The sequence below is a fragment of the Sarcophilus harrisii genome, chromosome 1 (assembly GCF_902635505.1).
Source record: "Sarcophilus harrisii chromosome 1, mSarHar1.11, whole genome shotgun sequence".
Lineage (NCBI taxonomy): Eukaryota > Metazoa > Chordata > Mammalia > Dasyuromorphia > Dasyuridae > Sarcophilus > Sarcophilus harrisii.
In genome coordinates, this window is record NC_045426.1 from 255,562,452 (window position 1) to 255,586,173 (window position 23,722).

At 34.6% G+C, this 23,722-nt stretch overlaps 1 protein-coding gene across 3 annotated transcripts in view; it reads left to right on the forward strand.

Moving 5' to 3' along the window:
* The window catches only part of RNF216 (ring finger protein 216), a 164,441-nt gene that overhangs the window by 106,875 nt on the left and 33,844 nt on the right, over nucleotides 1–23,722 (forward strand). The gene's annotated exons all lie outside the window — the stretch shown is intronic.

Consider the following 23,722-nt stretch of genomic DNA (forward strand, 5'->3'; position numbering starts at 1 on the left):
ATAAGATAAGATTAAATTTTAGGTTTTCTAAGTCAATGTGTAGCCTGCAGAGGCGTTATACCACTGACTGGTATGCCTGTTGATCTCGTATTATTAATTTTCCAAAGAGATAGATGTAGAGAAGGCATTTTTTCCTATTTTTTTTTTTTTTAACAATCAAAAGAAAACCCATTCTCATTAAATTTTAATTTAGTTGAAAGAGCTTTCCTGATGTGATGAAGGCAGTCTTTATTTTTAAAGTTTAATCTTTTTTACATATAAAGTACTATCTCCCAGTCCCCCAGTGTTGTTGGGTTTTTTTAGAGGCCTACAAATTTCACTGTTTCATTGTACATTTGCAGCATGTCTCCTTTGTGTCTAGTGCCATGTTCTTCATGAATTTCTACAAGTTCAGAAGTGCATTAATGAAATATGTTGACCTAACCTGATGTAAAATATTGTTACACACTTAATGGATTAATTTGGTATATAATAAAAAACTAACAGCAGTTTTTAGCCAAGGATTTTTTTTTAGGAAACATCTTGGAAAGTGCTAGCTAATGAAAACAAGTAGATGACAGCATAATGTCTACACATAACTAGTTTTATGACCTTCACTTCTATGGGTTTATTATTTTCCTAACGTTGAGTCAGCAATGGCTGCCTTTCTTGTCATATATTGCTTGTCAAATAGTGTTTCATTTCCTATGTAGAGGGAATTTTATTCTCCCCATAAGCAGAGAAATTTTTGTTTTGAAACTCGTGTAATTTCAAGAATTACAGAAATTATATTGATATTGGATAACTAAAGTGGCACATTGGGCCTTCCTTTGGGCAGTATATTATTGTGTGCTAAGTTATCAACTTTTAAGATTTTGTACAAAAGGCCCCAGAGAATATATTACATAGAATTTGCTTTATGTGCATTAGTTTACAAAGATCTCTGCATGTCAGCCTCTTATGAGATTGTAGTTGAAGGTATATTTCAAGGATGTTGGAATTTTAAAGTCATCACACCATTAAGCAGGGCAACTTGGTCTGTTTTTATTTTTTATGATTATCTTTGATGAGGAACAGTGCATTTAAGGAGCCATTGGTGTTTTACTTTTAAAATTTCATTCACTTTTTAAGGAAGACTGACTAACCAAATGTAATCTTCACTCCATATATTCCTTAAATGTTTTGTTGTTTTTCATATATAGTGGCCAGAAAGATTAAAAGTTGACTTCTCATTTATCCAGTTGTTTACAAATGTTCATATTTCACTTTTATTTCCCATTTCCTTCCTCTATCTCTTATCTAACCAACTGTGGATTCCTCAACCTTAAATCTGTGGTGTAATTAATGTTTTAATGACCCTTGACATTGCAGAATGCTACTTTGCAACTAAGTATTAGTTTCCTTTCTCCTGTGAAGATTACCTATTGTATTCCCAGTGAAAATACTAGGAATGTAAGAGGAATAAATTTCAAATTGGCTAAAGACTTCTACATGGAGAAAGTAAAGATCAAATATTGAGAATCTAACCATTTCATTTATTCAGGAACTATTTATTATTTGCCTACTAAATTCAGGGCACTGTAGAAGTCCCCAAGAATACAAAGATAAAGTGAAAAGCATTTTTCCAACTACTTGTATCTGTGAGAGGATATGATATTTATATAGATAAATAGGTACAAAATAATTTGAGGAAGGAGAAAAGTGTGCAAGACAAAGAAGAATTCATTGGAGGCATGGAAATACAAGATGAAAAGCCAAAATTTGGAGAACAAGAAACATGCCAGTTTGTCTACAAAATAGGATGCATGAATTCGGTCTAGATTTGCACTTTACTTTGTGGACAAATTGGCCTAGAAAGGTAGGTTTGAGCCAGACTGAAAGGCTTTGATTGCCAAATTGAGGGAGTAAAAATCCCTCATATATATATATACATATGGAATAAAAATCATATATATATCTGAGAGACAATAGGAAGTCATCAAAAATTTTTGAACAGAGTAGCAGACTACTTCAGGGAGATTATTTTGGCAGTTATATAGAGGGTAGACTGAAGAGAAAGATAGAAAGCAGGAAAACCAATTAAAAAGGTATTGCTCTAATTCAGTCATCAGACCCAGGGTGGCAGCAAGTAGAGACATCAAGACAAATGCAAAAGGTGTTATGAAGCTGCAGCTATGACTGTTAAGTTGCATCCTTGGGGAGCTCATAATATTAAGAGTATAAAGAAAAGTTTCTGCACAGAACTTTTGGGAATACTCAAGAGTTGCCAGTGGTTCAGGATCCTGCAAAAGAGTTTTAAGCAAGTAGTTAGACAAGTAGGAGAATGTCACAAAGTGTAGAGAGAGGGAGAGACTATCCAAGTAGAGAAGAGATCAAACCACAGTGAATTCAAGAAGATTTAGGATTGGAAGGAGAGAGGACAGGAGATTTAGCAATTAAGAGATAGTAAAATCCAAAATAAGAACGAAAGGTAATAAGTAGGCAGTAAAAAAAAAGGCAGCAGAATATCCACCAAAGGAAAAAAAATGCCAGGATGAAAACTACCATGTTTTTTGTCTCCATCTTCAAAGTGGATGGCATAGTTGGAGTTCTAAATACAGTCATTTCTTTACTCTCCAAATAATATAGGAATAAAAAGTAATTTTGAATGAAATTTGGATTCTAGCTCTGTAACACCCTTTTTGTTTAACATTAGATACTTTGCTTAATCCCTGGACCTCAGTTTTCTTAACGATAAAATGACATAGTTGGGCTAGATGGATTTCTCTAAGGTCCCTTAATCCTTTGATGATGAGTATGCTGGTGGATAGTGGTCTAGACTTGAAGTCAGAAAGATGACTTGAACGAGTTACCTACCTCAGTTTCCTCCTCTGTGTTCTGAAGAAAAAGTGAAATTACATGTAGCAACTCATAAAATGTTAAGTAAAAATGCTAGATATTATTTTCCAGTGATGCTGCCAGTATTGAGGATATATTGTTGAAACTACAAATTACATTAAGTCTTTGGAACCTCTTTATATTCTTGGTGTTGGTAATTCTTGACAATTTGTGGGGTGAAATATATTTTTGGAAACAGATAAAAAGTCATTTGGCATGTCATAATTGGGGGAACTGACAGTTTAATTAATTTTTTAAAATGTGAAACAGATTGCAAAGATACTGATATTAATTTAAAATAACTTAGATTTTGCTTTGTTTTCTTTGTATATTGAACACAACACTTAGTGAATATTCTTGGGTATTAATCATTGTGGATAATTCCATTTTAATCCCAATTTAATAAAAAGAAACATTAGAGAAATGACTACTTTGCAGAGGGAAATGATTTGTCATTCTGCTAGGTGAGTTGCTTATGTGCTGTTAACTCCTTAGTCATTGGCTGTTAGCCCACAGTATCCTGTCATACAGTCTGGGAAGGTAAGTGCTGCTTAGGGGCATTGTGTAACATAGCCATAGAGAGACCTGGTCATTGGAATAGTTACATTCTTTAATGTTTCTTTTTTCATTTGGGAAATTTTTTTGTCTCCCATTCCTGATTTTCTAAGTTAAAAAATACACTACAAAACTAAAACTTAATTTGTGCATTTATTTACTTTTTCTAATCTTACTGCAATCTTAAATTGTGTATTTAATGCAAATTGAAATGTAAAGGCTATATCTGCAGTGAAGACATGTTTCCAGTGATTCTAAGTTTTCTTAATAGTTGTTGTGATTGAGCAAGCTCTTAAAGATCAAAATACTCATTCCTTCTGCTCATTTATTAGAAAGGAGCAGTGAAGGAACATAAGCCATTATTTGGTAAAACAGTTAGGAATTAATGCCATAAAGTGGCTAAAATGTGCATACTCTTTATCCCAGTAATTTCACCAGTAAATATACACCCATAAACCTTAAAGGAGGAGAAGTTAGTGATCTAGATGAAGGGGGAGAAACTGGACGGGGCAATGATGTCAAGAACAGAAAGAAAAAAAGGTTCCAATTATACCACAGTTTTCATAGCAATATTCTTTATGATGACAAAGAACTAAAAACAAAATATGCATGGGGCAACTAAGTGGCCCAGTGGATAGAGCACCAGCCCTGAAGTCAGGAGGACCTGAGTTCATATTTGGTCTCAGACTCTTAACACTTCCTAGCTGTGTGACACTGTGCAAGTCACTTAACCCCAATTGCCTTAAGGAGGAAAAATGTATCAGTTGGAAAATTGAAAAACAAGTTATAGTACATCAGTATAATGAAATGATACTGTATTATTAAAAAAAATCATGAAAAATGCAGAAAAACATGGGAAAATTTATGAACTGATACAAAGTGAAATTCACAGACTCAAGCAAGTTTTCACATTGGCTACAGCAATATACATGAGGGGTTAGGAGTGAACTCACCAGCAAATAGATATACAAATGCATATTATAATTTACAAGCCAAAAAAAAATCTGACCCTGAGAAAATGTGTACCTTTTTTGCAAAAGTTAGAACTGTACATGCCAGCTGGTTTTGCTAAACTGTTTTTTGGCTTTTTTTTTTTTTTTTTTTAATCTCTCTCACTTTTTATTCCTTATTACCAAGCATAGCTATCTGAGTAAGGAAGTAGGAAGGTAAGTATACATTCAGAAAAGAGGAGCCAGGCATTCCTTTTGCCTTCCCTCTCCTGCTGAATGCAGTGTGTCCCCTGAGGGAAGACAGTAGGTACCTAGATCCAGCATATTCAATCTGCCCCCAAGGGACAGTTTTGTGCAAGGACTCAGTCACCTCCTGATGTTCTCATCCCCAGCCTCCTATGATAAGAAGTCGGCAGTTATTCCTTGTTCCTTTCACTTCCTGCTGGTCACAATGTGTTCCCTAAGGGAAGGTGGCAAGGAATGGGGTCAGGAGTCTTCTGTTTTCTGTACCAGCACAAAACAATTTCTACCTCCTACTACTAGTCTGATTTTCCATCTTAGATGTGGAGAATTTCTGGTGCAAAGAGGAGGAGCCTTCCTTTTGACCTCAGGCTTTCCATCTCTACCTATACATTTTTCCTGTGGGAAAAGGAAAGGAAAAGGAAAGTTGATAGGAAATAGGACTTGTTTGTCCTATCTTACAGATTCAATTTACAATTCTTGCTATGCCCCTTTCTTTGCTGCCTAATCTTCATCCTTCAGAGGCAAGAGATGTTTTGAAATGGAGCTATTTGTCTTCCAACTCATTGATTTTCATTTTCATACCTGATCATATTCACATTCTGGTAATTCCGAATCTTTATAAGGTCATCTAAACCTCATTTCCATCATCTTCAACCCTCCCAGTCCAAAGTTTCAACCATATTGTGCCATGTAGAATTGCCTGTTCTATAGGGAATAAACTTTCTTTCATTCTAAATATTTTTTCCCCATTATTACTATCTACAAGCTATCACTGAAACCTGGCTCTCCTCAGGTGACATAGCTTTATTGGCCATCCTTTCCAGTATTGACTGTATCTTCACATATATTCCCAGTTTACTGGTCAAGGCAAGGAAATTGGAATACTCCTTATTAATCATTGCCACATCCAGTTTCTCCCCCTTTGTCCAAATCACTAACTTCTCCTCCTTTAAGGTTTATGAAATTAATTCCTGTCATCCATTCAGAATCCTAGTTGTTGTCTACAGGCCACCACACACATACTATCCCTTAGTTGCCCTTATTCCTCCTTCTGTCTATTAGTTAAAAAAAGGTGGGGGGGATATGCTAGGGACAATAACACTTTAAGTATATAGGAAAAACCATGAAATTGTTTATACTTTGGTATTTTCAATAGATTTGAAGTTCTGTATTGTGCATATATACATACATATACACATATATTTTAAAAGTGGACATATGTAGAAGTAAGCATGTTAATTGTAGGGGGAAAAAGAGCTGCCAGTTACACCTAATAGCCATGAGAGGGCCCCAGAAGTTCATATTTAAATATGGATACATTCCACATGTGTGTCCTCTTTTCTGATTCTTTTCTTTCATTAGAATAAGGTCAGTATATTCGTGCTTAGAGCTAGCCAAGTTCTCTAATATCTAGTTCTCATGTTTCTTCTAGCTCTCAGTCAGTGATCCTGGTCTTATGACAGGGCATCTTTAGGTTCTCAGAGTGCCCCTAGAGCACAGATTTTAGCAGGTTCCACTAAAATCAAAGCTGGAAAGGCTTTGTATGCTGGACTTTATTCTCAAACACCAGCCTAGCCCAGTTTTTCAAGGTTTATCACTAGATTGCAATGAATTTTTTTGGCCAAGGCAACTCAAAAACTATTTACCAAGTTTTGGCAAGGTTGCAAAATAGTTTTTGGCTTTTTTTTTTTCCATAGGCAATTGGAGTTAAGTGACTTGCCCAAGGGTCACATAGTTAGGAAGTGTTCAGTATCTGGGGTCATATTTAAACTCAGGTCCTCCTGACTTCAGGGCTGGTGCTCTATCCACTGCGCCACCTAGCTGCTCCAAGAAATGTAATTCTTAATAAAATGGGGAGAATGACAGCTGGTATCCACTGGAACCCAGGAGGAAAGCAAAAAGCTGTTTGTCCCCCTTTCTTGCACTTTTATTATATATACTGTACCTTCATTTTTTGGATATTGTTCAATACAAATACAAATCTAATTTTCTTTAGTCTGGCCAGCTGTTGTAACCCTTTTGAGGATTTTGCTGTTTTCTGTTTTTGATAAAACCTTTGAACAAAGATGGTATGATTAGGTTCAGATAAAGATTAGGAAGTCTTTTAGTGTCTAGTATTATCACAATAGAAGAGACAAATTCCTTTTGAGTTTTTGAATATTCTTTTTACAAGGACCAAAGTCAAAAGCGGAATATGTAGTGTTAAATTATATTCAGGCTTTTTTTCTTGTACTACCTTATTTGCATTTAATACAGAAAATAAACAAGAAAGATAAGAAAATGTCTTCATGACTCTTCTTAGCTCTCAATGTGATGTTTTCTAATAACCTGAGATTGACATGTTCTTTGTGAAAAAGTGTGGCACAGTATGATTCAAGAATGGGGATAATAAGTGTTTGACTTAAATGAAGAACAGCTTGATAAAATGGAAAGAAGAAAGTAGGATCTGAGCACTAGAGTTGATATAGATTTTTATCAGGTATCTTTGAAATTGGCCACAGATTAGGTCTTTCTTCACAATGTTCAAAATTGGGTGGGGGCAAGAAGGGGTACATATTCTGCTTAATAAAATTCTTGAAACTGGATATAGGACATGCATTTACTCTGTCCAGAAATGCAGTGCCCTCTGATTGATACAGAAGAGGCCACAGCTGTTATAGATCAATCTTGAAATAAATAATAAGGGTGGAACAAAGACAGGGAATAGGGGTTGGGTGGGGAGAAGGGACAGGAGATAAGAACCTAAAACTCTGTGATACTCATTTTTCTGTTTAATATTCCACTATTGTGGGGTGCTCTTCAGCTTAATCTTTCCTTCCTGGTTGATAGGTCCATGAAACCTTCAATAAGGGTAAATTTATACATTTTGCTTTGGGTTGTTCTTTTTCATAAGACTAGTCAATCAGCAGAAATCAGAAATAGGATGTGCCTCTTTACATCTTAAAGTCCTTCTAAACTCTGAAATGCTCAGATTTGTTACAGTAGCATTATTGAAGTCATAGTAGCAACAATACAGTATAGTTGACTTTACAGTGATATGTTCTGTTGTTTGATGTGGACAGAAAGTGTTAATAAAGCTTATAGCTGAATAGAAACACAATTCATATTATTTTACTTTTGAGCTTAATTTTAAATAAATAGTAAAAGATCTCTGAAGAATCTTTCTAGACTCTTAAACTCAACCCTGAAAACCAGTAAGGTAGGAGTTGGATTATTACTGATTTTTATGCTGCACTTGCCCCTGCTTGTTTAATACATTTTTGCTGTCAGATTTATTGAATGGAAAGTTTGCACAAATTTCTAAACAACATAGATAGAAAGAATACTTTTGAGATGTTAGTGTTAGTTTCTCTGTGTATGACTCTTATAACTAAGAAAATATTATTCCCTACATAAGCATTTTCTTGAGTTACTTATTTTTATATACCATCCTTTGTAAATCAGAATTAGCCAGGGAATTATGACTGTGGGAATTCTCAGTGTAATTATACTTAACAACTCCTTTAAAATGGTCAATTTACTCATTTTGGTTGTTGCTATATATGTTTCTGAATATACTTGATTTGTATAATCTTTGACAGAAAACATGTTGACCCCTCATGTTTAGAAACATTTCATCATAACTTTTAGAGAGGGAAAGAAAGCATCATTTATAGCAGATTTATAAATACATTTTATACACTGTTTATAAACTACCTTTAATTTTGACTAATCGGAATCATTTTTCAGTTCTTCCAGACACCTATTTCTCTATTATCACGTCTACCTCCTGTGTGATGTTGGACAAGTTGCTTAACTCTCTGGGACTAAGGTTCCTCATCTATTTAAAAAAGAAGAAAGAAAGAAAGAAAGAGGGGCACATAGCGATAGAGTTGATGATCTCTGAGATCCTATAATCCAATTGCAGTAACCTTATATCTTACATATTAATTATATACAAATGACTTCCCAGTATGCCAGATCAGTTTTTACACAAGCAGAACTCATTCTTATGCTATTCAATTGGCTCCTTCCAACAGGAAGCCACCCCTCTCCCCACCATCTTCAAATCCTTTATTGACATACAATTTATTTCATATGTAGTCTTATCTTTAAGACACTCCTTACTTCCTTCATAAAATCTTTTCTAGCCCAGACTTCTCTTTTTCTTATCTCAGTTACATTTATAAATCTAATTCTAATCCTAAATCCAAGGTTTTTTCTACTTCATATATATGTTTACTTCATGTATGTATGTTTCATGTATGTTAGTCTTATGTCTATGAGTAGATAATAAATTCTCTGAGAGCAGGAATTATTCATTGGACTTATGTATCTCTTACTGGTACAACTTCATTGTTGATTAATATATGGTTCACTTAGTTTCCTGTATAGTTTGGATAATAGTAATAAGGTGCAACATGTAGATCTTGACTTCCTAAAGGCCAGAGGAGTAGTCTGATATTGACCATATCCTTCTGACCATAATCCTTCCTTAACCCCCTCAACTTTTTCACAAATGTGTGTTATTATTCATCTGGCAGACAGGTTAAATTAAGAATGACGAAGCTCAATCTATAACCATTACCAAACTCCTCCCCTCTTTGCATGCTCTGTAAACATGGAGTAGCATTGTCTTCCTGTCTCTTCATTTTCAAAGAGTATCACATAAGCTTCATTCCCAATAGACCAGCTCACTTCTTCCCTTCCCCCCCTCCCCCCCAAGACTTGCTGGCCAAAGGGAGTGGTTGATTTCATAAATGTACCAATCAGTCTTATTGAAGAAACTAATAGTGCTGCTAAATGAGTATCATAGGTTTGGTGCCTTTGAGAACCATTCTATAACTGAACCACCTCCACATTTACCCATCTCAATCCAGCTATCCTCTAGACATATTAAAATCACCATGTCCAAAAAAGAACTCAATATTTTTTCCTTCAGCTCATCCCCGCTTCCTGATTTCTGTTTTACTGTTGAAAAAACTACTTCCCTCCCAATCATCCTGGCTGAAACCTAGGTGTTTCCCCTCTGTTCCACCCCCTCTGTTACTAGGTCCTGTCAGTTTTTACGATTGTAATATCTCTTGCATGTTCCACTTTCTTTAGTGACACTGCCACCATCTTAGTGAAAACTTCATTCTCTTGGACTATTGCAAGAGCCTGCTAATTGATATCCCTACATTCCAATACATCTTCCATTCAGCTGCAATTGTGAAAATAATTTCCTAAATCTCAGATCTGATCATGTCAAATTCTATCCCCCCCCCCCCCATCAAATTAATTCTTTCAATTCCCTCTCACCTCCAAAATTAAAGATAAAATCTTCTACCTGTCATTCAAAACCCTTTACATTCTGGCCTCCTCCTACTTTTCCCAATTGATCCAGTGTCACTGGCTCCTTGCTATTCCTGGTACAAGAAACACCAGCTCTAGATGTTGTTGTTCTCATTGATTATCCTTCATGCCTGAAATAACTCTATTACTTCATTTCTGCCTCCTGGTTTCTCTGTCTTCTTCATTTCCCAACTAAAATTCCATCTTCTACAAGAAATGTAGAATGCTAATAACTTCCCTAATCTTCCATTCATTCTACTCTATGTATCTTGTGTGTTTGTATGATGGCTCCCCCATTAGACTGTGGACTCCTTTAGAATAGTGACTGTCTTTTGCTTTTCTTTTATTTCTAGCACTTAGTATAGTACTTGGAACATAGTAGGCTTTTATAAATGCTTATTGACTAATTGAGGTTTATATACAATGTTAAGGGAAAAGGGAGATGAAGTGAGTAATAAATTATATATAGATTAATGCCATTTCATTTAAGTGACAGCTGTGGAAAGAAGTTGCCACTACAGCAGGCTTTGCTCATGGCAGGCTGTTAGAATCTTCTTTTTTGTTTTAGTGGATAGTAGCATTGTTTCTCTTAATTGAACTTGATAAACTCTCCAGGAAGATATTTTCCTAAAGTGGAATTATTTCTTATAAAATTGAGTAGAAAAAATAGTAAATAAACAATGTAGCCAAGTAAAGATTTTTTTCCTAAGATGAAAATTTATTTAAGAATAGTTGTGCTCCAGCCATGTATTCATTAGCCATGCTGCATGCTTTCATGGTAAAGTAACTAACCTCTAAGGCACAGTTTTATCATCTATCTTTCTCTGCTGTGATTTTTGATCTTGAAGCATTTCTACATGATATAGAAAGGACCACTGTGAGCAAAGGGGCTTCCAAGTTCTTTAGTTTCTGGAATTTTATTGAATGTTTAGTCATCGACACTGAAGACCAAAAGTAAATAAATTATCCTTTTTGGTGAATTTGAGTTAGTTGTGATCTACTTTCCAGTGCAGTAAAAGTAATTATTGCATCTGTATTCAGGCTACAGACATGATTTGTTTATTTCTTAGATTTTCCCACACTTGAGATTGTAAACAACATCTTACAGCTGTTAGTAAGTGGAGCAAAGTTCAAATAGCCTTTGCAAAGGAAGTTTTTTATTAAAGAGCAATTTGTATATAACTCTTGCTACTAAAAAAAAGTAAGCATTATTATGATGATTCTCATCATAATATTTATATATATATATATAATATATAGTTGAAGAATGAAAAAGTTTGGTTTGTGTTGAATCCTGTTATATGGAACTTAACCCCTCCATGGGGGAAGGTGGGTAATCTAGTTTCGTTATATGGCCAGGAGTTTAAATTTCCCCTTTCTTCCGAATAAGTCACTTAGCTGGACAATTCTATTCTGTGAGTAAAGATTGAGAATTGTAAATTTTTATAAGCAGGAGAAAAAAAAATGTCTTGTTTAATGGATGCAGTTATCACATTTGTTAACAGTTTTTGCTGTCAAAATTTGAATGAGAACTAGGAATGGAGTCAGATAGTAATAGTTGGGCTTCCTACTTTTCTAATAGCATGAATTCAAAGATTTGAGAGTCAGTGTACAAAGTATTACAGGTATCAGGTTCATGTGATAGGGATGTTTATTGAAACAATTTCATCTTGAAGTTATTGTAATGATCTATTGTTAGTAAGAAGTAAGTAATGATCTATTGATCATTGAACCAATTGGTTGTAAAGGTTAAAATTTGTATCTCTAATGTGTTAGAGACTTGAAAAATAGTTCATTTGTATTTAGAAAATTCTTTCAAAATAAGACAAATAAGAAAAGCCTGCTTTCTATACCTATCCCTGACTTATCTCTCAGTTATTCTTCTGATTTACCCTTCTCCTAATGGAGTAAGCAGAGAGACCTTGATTGAAGTTTGTTAAAACCTAATTTTGATGCTGTTTCTAGTGAAATTTTCCATATTTCTAGTTTCTCAGCATTAGGAATGCTGCTCACATTTCACCCTTTTCCTCCTGATGAGGAGCCTCACTTGTAGTACCTTTCCAAATTATTTTTCACATACATGCTCTGAAGCCTTACCTTTTTGTTCACATTTTCTTTGTAGGGGGATTAATTTTTAACAGAATGTGAAAGAACACAAGCGTAGGAAGCAGCTCTCCAAGCAGGCCTAGTGTCTCAATAGCACCCCAGAGATGTAATAGGCAGCAAGGCCTCCTAGTTACAAAGGAAGGCAGTGAAGAGGGCCCCTTTTGAGCAGTGATGGACACCTCAAAAAAGGGAACTTGAAGCCTTTTAAAACATCAGTCATCAATGCAGCTTTTTGTTTTCTTGTCATGCTTGATAGGAAATTATATAAAGGACATTATAATAAACTCCCCTATTTACATTTGTGCAGAATTATTGCATTTTGGAGAGGGTAATAAGGAAGAAACCACATTGAGACCTTTCATTTCCTTTTTACCTTGTAGTTTGTTGCTTCATACCTGACAAAATAGTGAATAAGTCTAGTTTTCTCATGTTTTCATTAAAGGAAAAACTTAAAAGTAGATACTTGAGAACTTCAAGAAAAAAGGCACTTTAGAAATCCCCAGTATTGTCGCTCCTTCAACTGTACCCTACATCTCTCCATGACTATGTGACCTTGGCCAGATCTGCTTCCACTTCAGTAGGAAGCTGAATGTGTGTGAAAAACAAGGCAGAGGAGGGGGAGAAAAAACCATAAGCAAACAAATATTTTTGTATATTTTGTTTGATAATATCCCATGAAAAGTGGAAAGATTTTAACTTTAAAGATTTTTTTTTTCTCCAGCTGAGAAACTACTTGAGGTCCCTTGATGAGAGGATGTATTTTTAAAAATATTTGACAATTTCAGTAACTGCATTCCTATTTATCCTCCTTTTTGTCTTATTTGGGGGCCTTAAAAGTATCTAAGTAAAGTATTAGCGATTTCTCCTCTTCACTTCCCTTGAGAGGCCTAAGGTACTTTCTTGACATATCAATATGAAACCTATCTGTCAAACAGGAACATTGATTTTTGTGCAGACACCATCCTTATGTCACAGAAGGTGAATTATGTGCATCCTTTTAACAACCTCTTAAATTTCTCCTTATTAAATTCCTCTTGTTTTGTGGAAAAACTAAGTAATTAACTGCCCTGTGCTAGCTTCTGGTTTCTGCAGGCAGATCCATCAGTAGGCTAATGCAATAATCTGGTGTGAAGTGATTAGGGCCTGCACTAGAATCAAAGGAGAAAATGTCAAAGGAAAAAAGGAAGGCATATTCAAGAAATGTTGGAAAGGTGAAATTGGTGGGCGCTGGCAGTAGTTTGGATATAGGGGTGAAAGTGAGGAATCCAGTGAGAATTCCAGATTTTGACTCTGAAGGACTGAGAGGATGCTGTTGGACTCTACAATAACAGGGAAGGGGAAAGAGGGAGAGAGGGGAAAGGGAGGACTTATTTAGGAGGAAAAATAATGAGTTCTGTTTTGGACATTTTTATCTCAGTTCCTCATCTGTCGAATGAGCTAAAGAAGGAAAAGACAAATCACTTCAGTATTTTTGCCAAGATGACTGAACAACTGCTACCAGAGCAAAAGCCAGGATGCATTATTGTCGTTCAATCCTATCCAATGAGTGACCTTCTTCTGATTTTCTTGGCCAGGACACTGGAGTGGTGTGCCATTTCCTTCGGCAGTAGATTAAAACAGCTAAATGATTTGCCTGAGTCAGACAGCTAGTGAGTATCTGAGGCTAATACTTCATTCCAGCTGCCTAGATTCATGGCACATATTAGGTGCTTAATAAATATTTATAGAGTATGAAATGTTTCTACAAGTCACACACATAGGGGAAAAAACTCATTAACTTTGTGTGCATGAATGAAGAAGGAATCAAATCACTCATACCAATTAAAATTGGTGTGGAAGGACTTTACTGATACCATAATCTCAAATAAAGTAATTAGGGGTATGAGGGACGGTGTTTGGTAGAGTTGGGGTGGCAGGAAAATATATTAAGTAATATCCCAGGTGGAGTCAAAGGTCACTAAGAGACAGTAATTGAATATGTTTATGTGTTTTTAGTAGGAACGATTATACATTTGGGTGTAGAAAGCCTAAAGCATGCCAAGATCAAGAGTTTTAGTTTGACTAGAGTGGAGAGAGCGAAATGATAGATAAGTCTTTTAAATGCTACTTCCCTTTCCACTTTAATGCTTTCCCTTTCCCTTTGCATGAAGCTTTCAGGTCCCATTCTCCTTTTCCAAAATGTATGAAAATTGTTGCCCAACTAGCAAATAAAATAGCACTACACAAAATGTAATCTGTCAATCAAATTAAGATTATGTTCTTCACATACATAACACCTTGTTGCCTTAAAATTACTTCAGAAATAGTAATAATTGTAAAATTTTTGCCTTTTTAAACCTCAACACTTTTAGTCAGAAAATTATTATCCAAAATCACCTGCTTTCAGAAATGAAGTTAAAGTGATAAATTGTTATTTAATATGGCAAAGATGTCACAAGTCAAAACTAATCAATAATTAAATTTAAACTAAGGGTTATCTGTTGCTTTCATGTGTTATTGGAACTCAAAACTTAGATTATTTCTTTCATTCCATAGGAACCCAGGAATTCTTTCCTGGACAGAATCTTCAGTAATTACTTCTAGGATGTCTAGGAAAGTAGCTGAAGTAGTTAAAACAGTTTTATAAGATAACATTGATGAGCTGAAATATGGTGTAATTCAGGAGTCCTCACTCATCTTGTAGCAGAGAGAATATTTAGAAGGCCTTTTGTCATAGGCTGCCAACCTCTTTTGTATAGTATATAATTTGTCATTAAAAGTGTGGTTCCTTGTTCTATTAAAACATAATATAGTATATGTCATAAACATTTTGAAAGACTTGTTACTACGGCCTACATAAAAGAACATGATTTAGAGAATTGGGCATCAATTTCTTATGAAATATCATGATTTTGCTTTTCTTTAAAATAAATTCTCCAAGTCTAATTTCTTCAAGAGATATAACTCAGGAATTGAAAGCTTTGAAATGAGTTTAAGTTCCTGAAAAGACATTTAATAAGGATTCTTTCTTATCATATCACCTTTTCTTCTGCAACAAAGTAGTCATGAATCGCATAGCAAAAGAAACTTAATTATAAATTTTACCTCATTTTGCATAAATGAGTTATTTAAATTATTTGCTTAGAGGAATTGTTAAACTGTAGTTGAAGAAAACCTAGATTATTTTAGTTTGAAGCTTAATCATTATTCACAATATTAGGGAACTCATTTCAGAAATGATTCTGATTTGTTCCACAATGTACCATTCTCTAGCACAGTTTAGGATGTAGTTTAGGATGTCTTACATAGCAGAATCTTTATAAATGATAATAATAATAAATGTTATTGATATCTTTTAGGGGGTTTTTTTGTTACCTACATTTTCCATTATATATCTTTCCCCTTACCCCATAAAATGAACCAAAAAACTCCATCGAAACTAATTAACATAGCAAAAATATTGATTATATTCAGTGATCCATATCCATTGTCTTTCATCACTTCAAAGAAGAAAGGCAAGTACCTTTTTCCAGTCATCTCCTACTGCAGGGCATGTCATATAGTAGGATTTAATAAATGCCTGTTGATTTATTTGATTTGATTTTATGCCTTTAAGCAACTATGGGGATTAGCAAGGGTTAAAGTTTCATGGCACTCAGGGCAATCATTTTGGGCCTAGTAACAGATAATAGGTACTAAAAGAGATGTAATATGTCCACTCTCCTTCCTATGACCTCTTTGGTAAGGTTTTTATGAGAACCTGTGTTAATATGAGAATTCATAGTATAATTGCTCTGGGTAGATAGCCCTTGAGCCATCAAGACAATTAAATTATATTTAAAGTAGTAAGACTATGTGTGTAATGCATTTTAAAAATACTGCTATCCAAAATAATTAAAATAAAAAATATTCAATGGGCCAAACCTTCTGCTATCCAGAAATCTCTATTATTCAATTCTTTTTCCTAAAGATCCTGGATTAACCTAGGTTTTGCTGTAATTGGAATTCCACTGTGATATTTTACTATGTTTAAAAAAAAATAAGATGAACTTAGGAGAATTTTAAGTAACTATGAACCATTTTTAAAGCAGTGAGTCTGATCACCCAACCTACCTACTTCCTTCCTTTCCTCCTTTCTTTCCACTTTGCTTTCTTCTCCTTCCTTTTTCTTCCCTCAGTTTATTTAAAGAACAGACTTCAGTATTTATCACTGTGCATAGGTAGTAATCTAGTGAAATAAGAATATTTTGATTTTATAAATGGAATATGACTCCAACAGCTATTTTTTTAATTAAAGCTTTTTATTTTCAAAGCATGTGCATGGATAATTTTCAACATTATACCCTTGCAAAACCTTGTGTTCCAAAATTTTTCCCTCCCTTCCCCTCATCCACTCCCTTAGATGGCAAATAATCCAATACATGTTAAATATGTGCAATTCTTCTACATGTTACCATAATTATCATGCTGCACAAGAAAAATCAGATCAAAAAGGAAAAAAATGAAAGAAAATAAAATGCAAGCAGACAACAACAGAAAGAGTGAAAATACTATGTTGTGATCCACACTCAGTTCCCACAGTCCTCTCTCTGAGTACAGACGACTCTCTCCATCACAAGACTATTGGAATTGCCTTGAATCACTTCATTGTTGAAGAGAGCCACAGGCATCAGAATTGATCGTTGTATAGTCTTGTTGTTGCCATGTATAATGATCTCTTGGTTTTGCTCATTTCACTTAAGCATCAGTTTCTATAAGTCTGTCCTGGTCTCTCTGAAATCATCCTGCTGATCATTTCTTATAGAACAATAATATTCCATGACACTCATATACCATAATTTATTCAGCCATTCTCCAACTGATGGGCATCCACTCAGTTTCCAGTTTCTTGCCACTACAAAAAGGGCTGCCACAAGCATTTTTGCACATTTCTCTCCTTCATGATCTCTTTGTGATACAGGCCCAGTAGAGATTTAAGAATATGCATTTTGATAGCCCTGTGGGCATAATTTCAAATCAGCAGCTATATTTTTACCAATCTTAAAGCACTATTCATGGAAACTACAAAACATAGATGAAGAGCCTAGATCCATGCTATCTATTTTCTTGTCTCTCTCATTCAAATGTGAGTTTCTTGAGAGCAGGGACCATCTTATTTATCTATTTGTATCCCCAGGACTCCCAAGAGAATAGGATAAAAAGTCAGGAGGGATAAGAGAAGTAGAGAATCTTTGTGATAAATCTCCCTTAGTTCCTAATGAAGTTCTAAAATTGCTTTCACTGCTATTTGGCTTGCACCATTCCTTTTCACTTATATCTTTTTATCCTCAAGTGCTAATACAGAATCCTGCACATAGGCCAGTCACTTTTGTGCTGCTCAGTGTTCACAAACTTCATTCCTAACTCTGGTACACAATTTTTACCATTGTTCGTGAGGGAAACTGAAGAGATAATATTCCTAACAGCAATTGGTACATTTTTATATTGAAAGGATGAGACCCTCTCCAAAAATTGTTTTAAAGAAACATGTTCTGCAAAGATTATTATATCAGCAGCTTATTCTGTGAAGTTGTAAAAGGTACATATGCAGCCTTCAGTTTTAGCTTGTGTGGCTGTATCCTCCAGGTGTTATAACCTGGCATGCTGCTGTCACTTAGTCTGTGAATCTCACTGCTTTTCAGATAATACTATCAGCTATCAAGAAACATCAGATATACTTAGGGATTAAAGAAACACAGAGCCTTTTCTTGGCATTTAGAGGTATAAAATCTCAAGTGCACTCTATGTAATGTGAAGTTGAAAGGTATATCCTAGTTCTTCATGTTCTTATGGTTTTGTTTCCAGATTTTCAGAACACATTTAGCAAATTTGATACTATTAGGCTTAAGACACTTAATTTTGGCAAATTTTTCATAGGTCTGTTCTTAACATCAACACCTTTGATATCTTCTAAGATAGTGATGTTATTCTTTTAAACTACATTGCCTTGAAGTGCCATAATTTTTGTGTTGTCAGCTCTCCATTTGACTATAATTTGCTTAACTAATTCAGTGAGAGTTAAGAGCATGTCTTAATTATTTTTGTATTTCCCCTGTGGCCTAGCACTATGATTTGTCCATGTACTATGTGTTTAACAAATAGTAAACAGTGAGGCTCTTACTCAGAATAATACAAATGGTCTGTAGGTAGCTAATGTGATCATAACAGATTATAATTTAATTGAAATAGAAAATCAGCTTAACAAATCTTTATTGAGCATCCACTAACATTTAGGGTCTGTCATTCTTATATTTTGGTGTAGCAGTCAGTCATTTTATTCAGTTCAGTATTTTCCAAATCCAAGCCCAACAATCTGGTGGAATCTTTACTTTTAGTTTAGAAATTTCTGGTTATGCTAATCCATGTAGGAAAACCAAGAACACTTGATACTTTGCTGAAAGTCCATCACTTTGAAAACTAGTTTATTATTGTGTATCTAAGTTATATTTTAATATATTTAACATCTACTGGTCATCCTGCCATTTAGGGGAGGGGGTGGGGGGGTGGGGTAAGAGGTGAAAAATTGGAACAAGAGGTTTGGCAATTGTTAATGCTGTAAAGTTACCCATGTATATATATCCTGTAAATTAAAGGCTATTAAATAAAAAAAAAAAAAAAAAAAAAAAAAAAGAAAACTAGTTTAGAAGTACAATAGTAGTTACTGAAAATACTATTGAAATAGCCATACTTGGCAAATATTGCCTTTCCTTAGTTGGGATAGTACACTATATCTTCAGAGCCACTTAGCAAAACATACAAGTGCCTTTACAGCTTATGGCCCCTAGGGGACAGTATTAGCTGAGAAACAAAATTTGAAGCAGTTCCTTTCTCTTTCAGAGAATGAACTTCAAGTTAGGGTTTATTTCTAGTCTGCAGTAATAGAACTTGCAGATGTCTTCACATATGCCTTGAAACTTCTCTTTTCTTGTTCAGTGACCACAATGAATTCATATGTGGTCAGCAAAAAAATATTTTAAAGATCTGACACTTGCCCCAGAAAGAAAGTAAAATCCTTATAATTAAAGTTGATAGAATTTTTGTTAGATTTTTTTTTTTTTTAAGAACCTTTAACAAAGCAGGAAAATAGTGTGGAGTACGGAGGCATTGATTATCATTTTGCTTTATCAATAAAATAAGTATCTAAAACTCCCTGAATCTTTTGGGGCAAAAGAAAGAGACAGAAATAGAGAAGTAAATAGGAATACCATATGGGAAGCCTTTCCTGTAGTATTACTTTTTGAAACTTCTCTCACTTGACTCTTTGAAAATAATGGTTCTTGCATGTTTCTTTTGGCCATAAGCACCTCTTTTACAGCTAGTTACGTTTCTTATCATTCCTTCCATGATTGAATATGAGTAGAAATATGGCCTTTAGAAATACTAAGGGAGAAATTTTTCTTTAAAAATGGGGACAGCTAGGTGGTACGGTGGATAGAGTACCAGCCTTAAAGTCAGGAGGACATGAGTTCAAATTTGGCCCTCAGACACTTAATACATCCTAGCTGTGTGACCCTGGGCAAATCACTTAACCCCAATTGCCTCAGCAAAAAAAAAAAAAAAAAAAAAAATAGGGGAGGGGAAGGTCCGAAGAGAAAAGTGAGATCTGTAAAGTTTCTTTATGTGACTTTAGACAGATCTAAAGTTACTTTGTTGGAGACCCTTAGACTGTGCTGTTTACAACTTAGTTTGTTCAAAGAATTTATTTGTATGCTTTTCTCCCTTCTTTCCTTCTTTTTCTCTATCCTCCTCCCACCCCAGTTTTTGAGTTAGAACTAAAACATAAAGCAAGCACTTTCTTCATGGGCTTTCTTGTCTTTGTCCTTTCCCTCAGGTACCATGTACAATTCTGCATTTTATTCTCATTATCTTTTCAAGATCTCCTTCCCATTTACTTCCAGCCTATCTTTAAATTCTCATGCAGTCTATTCCGTTCACTAAGTTCCCCTGCGTTATTTGACTTCTTCCCCATGGAGTCCTATCAGATCTTGCTGTATAAGCAACAACTTCCCCTTGACCTTGATCCTGGGTCTTGTTATTTTCTTCAGAAAATAACAAATACTATCTATTTATCTATCTATTTTTCTTAGGTAGTAACTTCAATAAGAAATATACAGTATTAAAACTGGAGAAGAGCCCTTAGAGTCTATCAGATTTAACTCCCTCATTTTGCAAATGGGAAAATTGAGACTTTAAGATGGAAAGTGTTTCATAAGTAAATTATGAAGTTAGTGGCAGTTATCTCTAAAACCTAGGCCTCCCATGAAGGAAAATTTTTCACTTTCTCTTCTGCTTACTCTGTTAATAGTTTCATCTGAGTTCACCTCCATACTCAGTATTGTCTCTATGATCTGGAATAATTTTAATTATTATTTTGATGGAAAACTTTTAACATTTCATTATCTTTAAAATCTCTAAGATAATTAGCAGGATTTATTTCTTTATTTCTAGTATACTCTGTCATTGTATATGTACAGTGAAAATGTGCTTTCTCCTTTCATCCTGAAGGAAATGCCAGTCATATACTTAGATTCTCCTGTGTTTAGAAGGTTCATATATTATAAAGATTCCTAAGCTTAAAGTTTGAGCTCCATTTCCATTCCTACTACTGAACACAAGTTACTTAACCTCTCTGTGTCCATTTCTTTGCTTGATAAAATAGGAATTTAATAGTGCATATATTATCTGGTGCTATTGTGAAGAAAGGGCTTTGAAACCAGTTAAATTTTATGTAATTGTAAGCCGTTTGTAGTGAATCCCCTATCTTCTCTTTTCCATGCCTCAGAACCTCATCTTCTCTTCTTTTGATCCAGTCTCTCGAAGAAGAGGTAGTCTTTCTCCTTGTCAGATCTGAGCCTTCCTTTTTGTGACCTTCATATCTCTTTTTCTCTCTTCTAGGAGTTTCTCTCTTTGATTACTCTTGCACACTCTCATTTTCAGTCTCTTTCTATCTATTGATCCCTTTCATATTACCTACAAACATATGCAGATATCTACATTGTTTATAGCAGAAGAAAAAAATCTTCATTTGACCTTATCATCTCTTTAAACTACCTTTGAGTATCCCCTATTAACTAACAAACTTCTAGAATAGTGCTTTATTTTTTCTTACTAAAAAGACCATTTTTAATATTCATTTTAAAAATTTTGAGTTCCAGATTCTTTTCCTCCCTACCAATCCCCCCTTCTTGAAATAGTAAGCAATCTGATGTATGTTATACATATACAATATTGCAAAACCTGTTATCATATTAGTCATATTGTAAAGGAAAACATAAACCAAAAAAAAGTAAAGTTTGTGGGTTTGTTTTGTTTTGTTTTGTTTTTAAGTAGAATCTGATTCTATTAGTTCTTTTTTCTGGTGGTAGTTAACATTTTTCATCATAAGATCTTCAAAATTGTCTTAGGTCACTATGTTACTGTTTGGCTAAGTCATTCACAATTGTTCATTGTATGATATTGTTCTTACTGATACTGTTCTGTATAGTGTTCTGGTTCTGCTCACTTCTCTTTGTATCAGTTCATATAAGTATTACTAGATTTTTCTAAAAGCATCTCCTTGTTATTTCTTAAAGCACAATATTCCAATAGAATTATATGTCACAACTTGTTCCTCTCTTTTCCATTTGACAAGCATCTCCTTAATTTCCAATTCTTTGCCTCAACTAAAAAAGTTGATATAAATTTTTTTGTATATATAGGTTCTTTTCTCTTTTATGGAATATGGACCTAGTATTGATATTGCTGGGTCAAAGGGTATGCACAATTTTATAGCCCTTTGAGCATAGTTCTAAATTTTGCTCTCCAGAATGGTAGAGCCAATTTCCAACTGTACCAGTGGTGCATCAGTGTCCCAATTTTTCCACATCCCCTCCAATATTTTTCATTTTCTTTTTGTAGAATAGGAGTCCTCTGTTAACATTATAATTTCCTGAATCCCTTGGGCAATCTGGACCTTACTGAGACTCCTCAACCTCCAACGCTTATCATCTGTATTCTGGATATCTCTATCTGAATATCCTATTGGTACCTCAAATTCAATATGCCCAAAATGGAACTTCTTATCTTTCCCCTTAAATCCATCTCTCTGCTCAGTTTCCCTGTTTCTGTCAAGGTTACTGTTACCCATCCCTAGTTATTGAAGGTATGTTATCCCAATCTCATTCTTGATTCCTAGTACCCCTCCTAGTATTCCCTCCTAGTACCCCTCTCATTCAGTTACCTGCCAAATACCATTTTTATCTTCATATCATCCCTCTTCTCTATCCCTTTCTGTTTCTTCACACATACTGTTATTTAGAGCCTCATGACTTATAGCCTGAAGTGTATGATAACCTCCTTAATTGCTTCTCTGCATTCAATTGCTTATCCCCCTCCAAACCATTCTTTTAAAATATATGTGGGTTTTTTTAAAATTGTAAGCATGACTTACTATATACTAAAGGGGTGTGTGTGTAAGAACATTATATATAAAACTATTAGAACTGAGTTTGTTTTTATTCCAATCCATCCTCGTGCAGATGTCTTCATCTTCCCAAGTCACAGATCCAATCATGTCATTCCCTAACTCATACTTTAACTGGTTTCCTATGGTTCCTAAGGCAGAATACAAATTGTTCAGCCTAGTATTCAAGACCCTTCTCAGTCTGATTCTATCCTATCTTTCTAGTCTTATTTCACATGATTCCTTTTCACAGCCTCTGTGTTCCAGCAAAAGTAGAATTATTCCTTCAAACTCGGCATTGCATCTCTTACCTTCATGAAATGTTACACATTATCCCTCACAACTAAGATGTACTACTTCATCTCTGCCCCCTCTGAATCCTTGTCTTCTTTCAAGGCCTGGCTCAGATGCCATCTCCCTCAAATCCTTCTTGGATTTCCATAGCTCACTCCCATCCTTGGTTTATTATTAGTGCCTTTTCTCTTTATAAATTATCTTTTATTTAGGTGTGCATGCTGTATAACTCTAGGAGAATGCAAGTTCCTTAAGAGCATAGACTTTCATTTTTATCTTCACGTCCACAACAGGTAACAATATATAGCATTCATTTAAATGTTTGTTAAATGAATCTTACGAGATGAATAATTACTAAGGTAATCCTTGTCCCTTCCTTTTTTCTTCTGAAAACAGTATAATGATTTATTCTAAGCTATTTCAGTATCAAGTTCTTTATACACTGAAACTTCTGTGGTATATAGCTTTGCAAATTTGTCAATGATTTCCTTTAACAGTATGACTTGGGGTTGTTCTTACCTTTACATACTTGAATTTTCCATTTAAAGAACAATTTGTTATCCAAAGTAATCCTGTCATGCAGTTGAAGAAGAAATTCTATGTAAAAAATTGGATCATACAGTTAGAAGCTGAAGGATGATTCATATATGTATCATTCTGAAATTAACATTTATGCTAGGTATAAAACTATTCAACCCATTGAGTAACTATAACAGTCTCTTTTAAAAGTTTGTATTTTATTAATGTATATGTATAAATTAATTTAAAAGACCAGTACTGATTGCAGTTCACCTGAAATTGTAACTTCTTATTATGGACCTGTCAAAGTTATTCTCTGGAGAAAGGAAATATGATACCATAGTTTTGACAAAAGATGCTGTTTTTTGTAGTCACCGGAGTGCTACATTTCAGCCAGTATAAACAACCAAAGTAACTCATCTCTTTT